Source organism: Megalops cyprinoides, chromosome 13 (assembly GCF_013368585.1).
Source record: "Megalops cyprinoides isolate fMegCyp1 chromosome 13, fMegCyp1.pri, whole genome shotgun sequence".
Classification (NCBI taxonomy): Eukaryota; Metazoa; Chordata; class Actinopteri; order Elopiformes; family Megalopidae; genus Megalops; species Megalops cyprinoides.
In genome coordinates, this window is record NC_050595.1 from 32,485,668 (window position 1) to 32,495,797 (window position 10,130).

At 44.5% G+C, this 10,130-nt stretch overlaps 1 pseudogene; it reads left to right on the forward strand.

Moving 5' to 3' along the window:
• The window catches only part of LOC118787730, a 30,466-nt pseudogene extending 27,315 nt beyond the window's left edge, over positions 1-3,151 (forward strand).
• Positions 3,152-10,130: the final 6,979 nt, after the last annotated feature.

Consider the following 10,130-nt stretch of genomic DNA (forward strand, 5'->3'; position numbering starts at 1 on the left):
CAACCCAGGAACCGAAGTCTGCTTACTCTGGAAAACAGAAGGCACCTCCTTTTAATCCCAGTCCTTTTTTTTCAAAAAAAAAAAAATTCAGTAGTGTACTTTACTGTTAGCGTTTTAGTGTGTGCGTCTGATTGGAATCTGAAATTAATCTTCAGCTTCTTGGAATGTCTTTGTGATAACTGCAATAATCCTCTGAGAATGAACTACAAGACGTTCCAAGGGGACACATTGTCCATGAATTTTATGGTGGGGTTGATAAATAATTCAGCCAACTGAACCAATGTCCTGTTTTTTTTTTTTGATGCCTTTGCAAACAGAAAAAAATGACCCAAAACTGCATTGCTTGTGCTTGCCAAGTGTTAATGTGTACATCAGTGTTGGAAATGGTTAAATAGGATGTGCTCCAGTTTGGAGTGTATGACCTAAACCTAAATGGCACTTTGAATTATTTATTCAGAAGTTGCTGTGAGATTTATTGAGTTAAATTTAATTCAGGTAATTAGCTCTGAACTGGGAGTCGCTTTAAAGTGGTCACTAATATGTTTCAGTTTTGGCAAGCTGAACTTCACATAACTTTGGTGTCAGTTATTAATAGTTTTACAGGCCAGTACATATTTATTTAGTCAAAACAAGTTTTATCAATTCACTTGAAGGCTGTGTGAATGAAGAGGAGACATTGTGAAAGCAGTTAAATGTAGTATGTAGTAAATGCAGTAACTGACATGGAGCCGGTTTTTAACACTGCACTGTCTGCCACTATGCTCAGGGCCCGATTTACTGCACAGGAAGGTCAGTAAAACAATGCCTGCTACTCAGACAAGTGTAACATGTGCGTGCCTCGCATGTTTCCAGCACAAACAGGAACCTCAAGGAACCTCCACTAAAACAAACCCAAATCTTGGCTGGGGCCGCAGTCATGCCTTTAAGTGGGGCAAAAGCAAAAACGGGTATGAAAATTGAATAAGGCCAGGGCTGTAAACACAGAGCGGGGCCACGTGAAATATTGAAGAGGCAGCGGGTGAATAATGCAGATCGTTTGGCAGTGGCTGAGGAAGGCAGTGCAAGTGCAGACCCGGCCAGCAGAGGGAGTGCTCTCCTGCCTAGCTCCAATCCTGGTCCCGGCGATCCAGCACCTGCCTGGGTCCCTCTCCAAGCCAGTCCTCCATCTGCAGCCAGGTCTCCCTGTCTGCTGCTCCCTTAAGCCTGTCACTTCCAGTGCAGCTTGGGGTAGGGCTAAGCACATATACATATTTAGGGCTGCTGAATACTCTGCTGAATTGTATTTGTATATCACAATTTTGAAAGGGATCAGTTACTTAGCAGTCCTAACTCCCATCTCAAATATAAGTGCTTTCACGCACAGATACACACTTATAGACACATACACACATAAACATGTGCATGAGAAAATATGCGCATCAGACTTTTATTTGCATATTAAAGTGTGCTTAATTATTGCTTCGTAAAAGAACAAATGATCAATTGGCCATTAATTATTATCCATTGCTACATTTGAAATTGTCTCAATCGGACTGTCTGATGATTTCTCCTGATTTTGGTGTGTGTGACAACACCCCATGAATTTTTCAGTGAGGGCAGACAAACCTGTTGCGCTCATTTCACGCCTGTGCAAAAGTCATTGATGATTAGTCAGATTGGAGCAGGGAGCCAGGTTTCTGCTATTTGCATTCATGGTGTGTGTGTATGTGTGTGTGTGTGTGTGTGTGTGTGTGTGTGTGTGTGTGTGTGTGTGTGTGTGTGTGTGTGTGTGTGTGTGTTTGTGTTCATTCATGCTTGCATGCATGTTTGTGTGCTTATGTGAGTGCCCTGTTTCTGGTACCTCATCCAGCTCTTAAATGAATTGGTGCATATGGCTTACTGAAAAGTTACTCACCAGAAAGAACACATTTTGAACAGCATGCCAGTGGTGCTAGTATATGTGTGTGCATGTGAGTGACAGCTTTGTGTTATCAAGATATCGCATCATCTTGCAGTTTTGGAAGCTGCACTGACATGAGTACACTCTCTTCACAGCCACTTTCCTATGTCCAAGTGCCACCCCCCCGTCCTCATCCCCCCATCCACCCAGTCAAAGAGAGTGCCAGAGCCAGAGACAGGGGAGCTTCCACTGCCAGTTCCATGCCCTGTGAATTGCGCCTTTTCCAAAGCTGTAATTGCACCCAGTGTTCCGCCAAAATGTGGTCACAGATGACAGTTGATTGAATTCACCAAAGCCTTACAGTGGAAAAGCAACACTTTGTGTTGGGAACACTGGGCCACATGATGGTATGGCTATGTGTAGTGAAGTTGCCTTATAGAAGGCTATGTTGTAATGAGGGAGGCCTCCAGTGCTACCTAACAGATGTTACCAAAAAGTGCCGTACTTGCAGGGAGGGGGGCATGAGTGCAGGTCTCAGATGCATACCTTGCTGCTTTTGGTCATGGCTGAATGAAGCTGACGCCCCCCCACCCCACCCCCTTTACTCCCTGCCCTTTTCCACCCCCTGCCTCAACGCTAAGATAATGATGACCTAATTTAATTTTATTGCTGACGGCCCCGGCGAAAGCTCTTTAGGAGGGTTTTAATTACCTGCACACAGCCTGAGCATGTCTCGCTCGCTACGTGTTTAACAGTGCAATTACAGCCCATGTAACCAGGCTGTGAGATACTGCCATGGCTCCTGAATCATTCAGAGACTCAGAGAAGCCAACCTTCCATGCAGGAACCAGCACAGTCAGAGGCGTCCCCTCTCGCCACATGTTCATACACACACGCGTGACAGAGAAACATGTATCAGACACACACATACACCGCACACCCTTACACAGCCGTACATAGCAGGAATAGCTATCTGTTGGACAGGCCAGTTTACCATAGAATAAGGATTTTAAAAGGAGTCCAAATGCATATTTGGAAGGCACAAATGCACATTCTGGCAGACTCACACACCAGCTGCGTGAATTCTTTCAAAAACTGTCCTCCAGCTTGACTGTGTTTCAAAAAAAAAGGAGTGATTGATTTTATTTCAGAATCTACATTGCTAAGTGCACCCCCTATTTCTCCAGTACCTCCCCCCTCTGTTGCACCACCCTCTCCCCTCCCCCCAACCCCAACCCCAACCCCAACCCCACCTCCACTCCCACACTCTAGCCATTCAGTATTGGACTGAATCCCATACAAAAAGTGCATTAGTGTTAAGAAGGAAACATGGCAGCTCCTCGCATGTTGTCAGGACAGATTAGCATGACACGACTCAATCAGACGTGAGCCTCGGCAGACAAGCCTAGGGGAATTCAGATGCCTCACAAGCCTTGCAGTCCCGCGCCTCTCCCCAGTCCCCCACTGCCCCCCGCCCAGGGCCCCAGCAGCACAGAATCAATATTGTGATGATATTGAACTCCATGGCTCAGTATTGTCCAAAGCTGGCCATAATAAGGCATTAGAGATGAACAGGCGGGAGAGCTGTGCTGGTCCAGGATCAGGCCCCTTGGTATTTCAGCTCTCCGTGTGTCACAGCTTCTCACTCTGCCGCCACGGATAAAGGTCATTTTAAGCATGAAGGATATTTTTAGCTTAAAAAAATTTATTTCTACTTTTTATGTTTTTTTATGTTTGTCTGTTTCTTTCCAGTAAGAAGGTCTGTGTTATGTCAGAGGAAAAGAGCTGTTGTACTGTGAAAAGACACAATGTTAATATTTACATTAATCACATGATAAAAGATAATGGGAGGCTTGGTCTTTTTTAAAATAAAAAGATTTACACACAATCATGCAAAATACATATGAATGTGTGCATATAATATAATATAATATATTACAACCCATTTTATACTAATCAGGTATAATTCCTGTTGTTTAAATTTATTTAACAGCTAATCTGTAACAGAACAGGGTTGTGTATAATATGAAAATTCAATTTTTCCCAAAAATAGTTCCAAGTTATGCAATGTATGTCTCACTTAACATGAATCAACTCTGAAGAAGGACCCCTTACAAGCACAACTTGTCCAATATTTGGCTGTGGCCTGGTAAACTGTTTTCTTTTCCCATGGCGTCGTGAGCAGCAGGTCACTGCATTGTAAAACAGGAGAGCCTGGCTGTCAGGAGAGATTAGGCCCAGTGAAAATGTACGGGATGCATGGAGCTGGCAGGCTACTGTAGAAGCACAGAGCAGTCATAACCAGAGCTCATCTACAAACGCACGTCTCTCCCCCACCCGACTGCTGCCTTCCCCTTCCGAATGCTGCTCTGCATCTCGTAAGGGGTGAAGGAGAGGCAAAAGGCGAGAGGCTCCAGGAGCTGCCTGTTTGTGCTGTGGCCTAGTGTGTCAGTAGCTGCCTGCTGGTGCATAAAATAAAGGCGGGCCAGTGGTGCTTGGAGCATCTTGCAAGGTGATAGCCCCATTTGCGTACTGCGAACATGGACTTAGAGGAAAGAATCCAGAAATGTGCAGTAGTTGTGATAGGATCCCCTTTCATATTGCCACTCCCACTACACCCCCTCCCCCCAACTGCCTGCCCAATGCCCTATGCTCCTGAACGCAATTAGTTTTTCCTTTCCGACAAGAAGTGTTGTTTGTCCCATTCTGCTCCATTACTTGAGCATAATCACAATATTTGCTTCATTTGCTTCAAGTGTTGAGCTCACGATTCACAAAAGGGGAGACGGGGGCTGTCAAGGGAGTTTTATGTTTTTTAACATTCTACCAAGTCCCCCTGCAAGTCAAGTTTACTCATCTGGGCTTCCGCTGCCACTCGCTCAAGCCTAATTTCCTTTATCACCACAAGGTCTGCTACATGTGAAGCAGATACCTCATCTGGGCTGCCTGTCTGAAGTCCCTGACACAAAGGATCTGGCTTTCAGGCTGCACAGAAAGCAGCCCGCTGTCCAAGCAGGCTGTGCAGTGGACCAGGGGCTCAAAAATGAACAAGTGTCAATTTTTTTTGTTTTTTTCTTGTGCACAGCATTTTTGAAATATGTACATTACAGGAAGCTGGGGTATACTGTACATTCCATCGACATTAATATTATTGTAGCATTTACATAGAGCTCCCATGAACATTGTTAAAAAAACATGAGCAGGCTATAGTTTGCCCATCTGACAAGAAGAGGTTAATTATGGTGTAAGTAGGTATTGTATTTTTTGTGCTTGACTGTTGTTTGTTCTTACCAGCTATTGGGTGAAAAGTTAAAGGTGAAAATATTGATTTGTCATTAAAATGGTTGTACTTTGATTAGAATCACATTGAAAACACTGACGTTTGCACGAACTCAGTGCTCAGAAATAGAAAAAGGACACTAATTATGCCTTTGTATTCTTCGCTGTGTGATATATTTGGACAGTGGTGTATTAAATGAAAATGTATTAGTATTGCGCTTGGTAAAAAGGAGCATTCAGCCCATGTTATCACTAGTACATAGTGGGCATTTTTTGGTGCAGGGTGCAGTTATGGTATCAAACTCAAAAAAAGCAGTGAAACTCATTTTGGGTGCAGTTAATAATTAAGAGAGAGCCATGTCTTTTTGTGCGTCTCTTACTGGCCCTTTTCTTTCTCCCGCTGGTCTGTCCCTGAATGCCACACAGCTTCCCAATTAAATACTGAACTCCAGCGAGCCAAGTGGAAGGAAGAAGCCTCCGTCATGCAGGGCCTGTGCTGATGCTACAGTTATCTGATCTTCTGGTCTATGTGGAGTTTTCATAATGAAATGTGTGAAATGAGAGAGTGGGCATTGACGAGCCGCTTCACCGGGTCTCTCCCAGGCTAGAAGAAATCGCTGCCCACCAGCAGATTATCATACTTTCTGCTCTTTCATGTGGTGCTGGTCAGTGGCTTTGGCACCACTTCCGCGTTTGAGACTTCACCCCCAAGTGACCACTCTGCCCCCTCCCTGACCTGCCGGCCTCTTTAGCTGACCACTTGATTAAGCAACTTATATGTCCTCTGTCCCTCTTCCTCCTAAATGTCCTGATCTCTTCCCCATCATTCTTCCCATTACGCAGCTCCCCCCCCCCCCCCCCCCCCCCCCCCTCAGCAATGGCTGCTCCACCACCGCTTCCAAGAACAATAAATCAACAAGGGTCCTATCAAGTGACAAATTAAGGTGCCCTCCTCCTAGTTAGTGGTCATTATTAGCTCTCATCATCTTATTACACTAAGGGCTGTTAATGGTCAATCAGGAAGCCCATTGTTTCTGGCAGGTCATCCTGAGCAGAGGAAGGAGGGGCCTCTCCAGCGCTCCAGTCTCACCTTTTAACAGCCACTTAATGGCAAATTTATAAGGTCCATAAATATCAAGGTGGTTATTCACAACAGCCTTTTAATGACCCTCTTCAGAGCCCCGCTGCAGTTTAAAGCACCTTCCCTGTTCAAAGGCCAGCCTTTAAAAGCTGCATCACACTGCTGCAGCCCAGTGTGAGGGCAGTGGCCCCTCTTTAGTGTTTTTGTGTTTCTGTGCTTCTGTTTTTATATGGACCATGCCCTTTTCAAGTGATATGTGCTTTATCATGAAAAAGAAGAAAGGGGGAAGAAAGGGCCAAAAAGTTGTTTTACAGCACCCCTGTGCTCTGCAGCCCCAGAGGGATAATGGTACGCCATCAAAGGGAAAGCCCTTTTTTCTGCCTGTTTGATGCATTGATTAATGCATTTTCACCATTACAGAAACTCATTGCGGTATGGGTAAAGATTGGAAATCTCAGGAACATGACTACTGCCTCAGTGCTCGATCTGCTTCTGGATTTTTGATGACAAAATTCCTCCCATGATGGACCGCACAGGCCTTGAGGTCAGATTTGCAATTTGTTAATTCTCCACTCTCTACTCTATCCCCCCACAAGGGACAGTAGCTGTCAAAGTTTGAATGTCACACCTGCTAGAGGTGAAGAGAGCCTCTTACTTCTCTCCACCCTCAACCACTCCTGTTTATACAGTGCTCCACAGAAATACAAGACAAGTCAGATCATTTCTGGGTACTTGGAACGTTTGAGCAGGGGATAACCCTAAATGAACGTGCATTAGAGCCTCGGCAACTCCTCCCAAGCAGACTGGAGAATTTCACCTCCAGGTCGTTATTCAGGCGGAATACATTAAACAATTGCAAAGGCTGGCATTTTCATCTCACAACAAGCAAAAGTTTTTAATTTTCTTTGCCATTTATTGCTAATTGATGATGTTGTTGTACTTAAAGACTTGTTTCCAACAGTGTTTTGAGCCAAGAATTCCCTCACCATGGAGAGCAACCCTAGAGAAAGTGTCAGCATTAGCTGATACTGTATTGTTATATCAGATTATGTACCATAACTTTAAAATACTACTGTTTACAGTGGAAATATTTATACTGTGTTTACATTTAATGTAATCTTTTGTAGGCTTGCTCAAGAGAGACATGTGTGACCCTATTGTGACCTGAGATCCAAAAGTTATCTGAGATTTGAATTTGTATGGCTGTGCACATACAATTTTGAGGGATCAATGTCCATTTTATGGACATTGATTTCTTAATTTATGGAAAATGGTCATGCAGTTTTTCAGAGGCATCTGCAGGATGCTTTTCAATATGTGCATAACATAACACATCAAAACTGTCAGATTTTGTTTATTTGCTGTGCAGGTCTCATCACTCATCACACCATGTGTTTTAAGAGGATGGAATGAAGGAAAATACTATACAAGTCTCTCTAATCTCATTTCTTTTAAACTCAGGCCTCTTAATTAGAGGGAAATAAAAGAACACCATTTGACTAAATTATTGTCTTGAATCTGCTGCAAAGGGATATAATCCACAATTGGGCCAATTAGCGTGGGCCTGTAGCAGGCTGTCTGGAGACAGGCGCCCTGATTAGAGCTGACACCAGTCTAGTTCCCACTGCTGCCATGCCAGGTATGATGGGCCGACTTCAAAGGGCTGGAGGCATCAGCAGGGCGAGGTTTGGAGGCCAGCTTTGGCCCAGCTGCTAATCTCCCTGTTAAAACCACAGCGGCCCTTGCACAAAACCAGCTTACACCACACGATCATGTGCTGCAAAGGCTTGGGTTGAGTCATGCCAATTTCCTTTGATTTTCTGATTGCGGAATAAAAGATGACTGCACGGCCGGACATACATTAAAACTCCAGTGATTGAGTCACCCACCCAACAATTTAAAGCATTTCTGCTGTTTGACTTGTCCCCCCTTTCCACAAGTATTTCCTCCCGTTTTTTCCTCTTCTGCTAGGAATGGTTGTGCAGAAAGGAACGGTAGAGCAAGAGGAGTGTCACACCAGGGCTGCATTGTCGGTGTACTGTTGCATTCAGAATAGGCTGCAGCCCACTTCAACACCAGCACTTCATTCCCTCCTATTGAGGTAATGTCAGTCACTCTTCATGTACCCAGGACTGTCATTCAGTGAATCACAAACGGCCGGGTGCTTTGTGAACGCTTGGAAGAACCAAGCAGCACCAGAGCCAAACCAGAGGCGTACAGAAAGGCGGTCAAGCCACTGCAGCTCACCACTCCCCAACTCCATGAAGCAGCAAACCCTGCAGCGATGCAGCAGCCTACAGGGAGCGTTATGGAGGGAGGGAGCCCTGGGAGGCCCGATTGCACATTAGTTAAGAAAATTTAGATACCAGCTCTGAGGCCTGATCGTTTGTGCTTTCGCTGTCACAGTTGGCAGCTGAAAGAGTGTTGTGCATGTATATGCTTGGGAATGTGCATGCAAGTGCCTGCACAGTGCCAGTGAGCATGACCTTCTGTTGAGTAGTGCTGACAGAAAGTGTGCTCTGTGGTATATGAGGAATACATACTGCGATACGGATGTAAATCATATAGATTCATCACTATAAGAACTATTTCAGGATTGGTTTAGCTCCACTTGTGAACTGTGAGTAGAGATACAGTAGTCATGTACTTTCAGATGAATTATTTCAGGTTCTTGTGCTCAATTCACATAACGGAATCCTGGGAGTGCCAGTGCCCTTCAAAGCAGACAGAAATGTAAGATGTTGACATACAGATATTTTAATGCAAGTTGGATGGAACTCTTATTTCCCAAGAATTTGACTTGTCTTCGGTTTTAGAAATTAGTGCTATATGTATGGACCCCAAAAACCACAATTACACAAGGCCTTTCTCCTCACACCCCTATGATCAGCTGACGTAGTGCAGTGTACTTGCATGTTGTCATCCTAAGAACAGCTCTTGGGTATCTCTCTGATATCAGAGGCTTCTATCTTGCTGACTCTCCCTTGGGCCTGTTTACTTTAGAATTCATTCTGCATGTCTCATCTTTGTGCTGATCACCGTCTAGGCTGTGGTGCAAGCAGTCCTCTGTTTGACAGGGTAGATTTAATCATATCCTCAACTGCCTGATGTGCAAAGGCCACACAAACCACAGTAATAATGCAAGAATTTGAATGTGAGCACATATCAACCCATGGCAGCTCCTTTTCTGGTGAGTAAGGCCTTTATCAGGGCCTCATCAACATTTGAAGCAACAGCCTGCTGCGTGATTTACAGGCCTGCTCTGACTGGGTGCCTATTATCAGTCCATCTTACACTTAGAGAAACAGCAAGATGAGTATAAGGAGAGAGAACATTAAAGCCATTGGCTAAATGTTCAAAACTACAGCTAATTACTGCCAACAGTGTGATCAAAATGCAGCCACAAAGTTTTGTTCAAATTTTCTTTCACATATAGGGATCCCCTCTATATTGGACTGAATTAATACCACAGCAGATGTATTACTCTTCGAATATAAATCAAAAGAAAGTGAATGGTGTACTACTTCATTGCTAGAAGGATACACAGCACCAATCTGTTTGTACAGATTTATAGCTGTCGCTGAAGGGCTTAAAGAGTTCAGGCACTGGTTGATGAGCAGGCATTACCCAGGATGCCTAGGGGCAGAATTAACCCACGGCCCTGTTCGAGCAGGTAAAGTGTGAGGTGTGAAGCCGCAAGATTAGTATCACTCCCCTGTCTTCTGTTAGTTTCACAATGCCAGACCCTTACCTGTGTCAGCTGGAGGACGTAGTCAGGAATGTGAAAGGTATGTAATTAAAACATACTTAGGCACCTGTGACTCCTTGCACCAGGGGTGAACAAACCACAGTGGATGCAGGGTCAGTTCTGAGAGGGGAGATCCTTGCTTG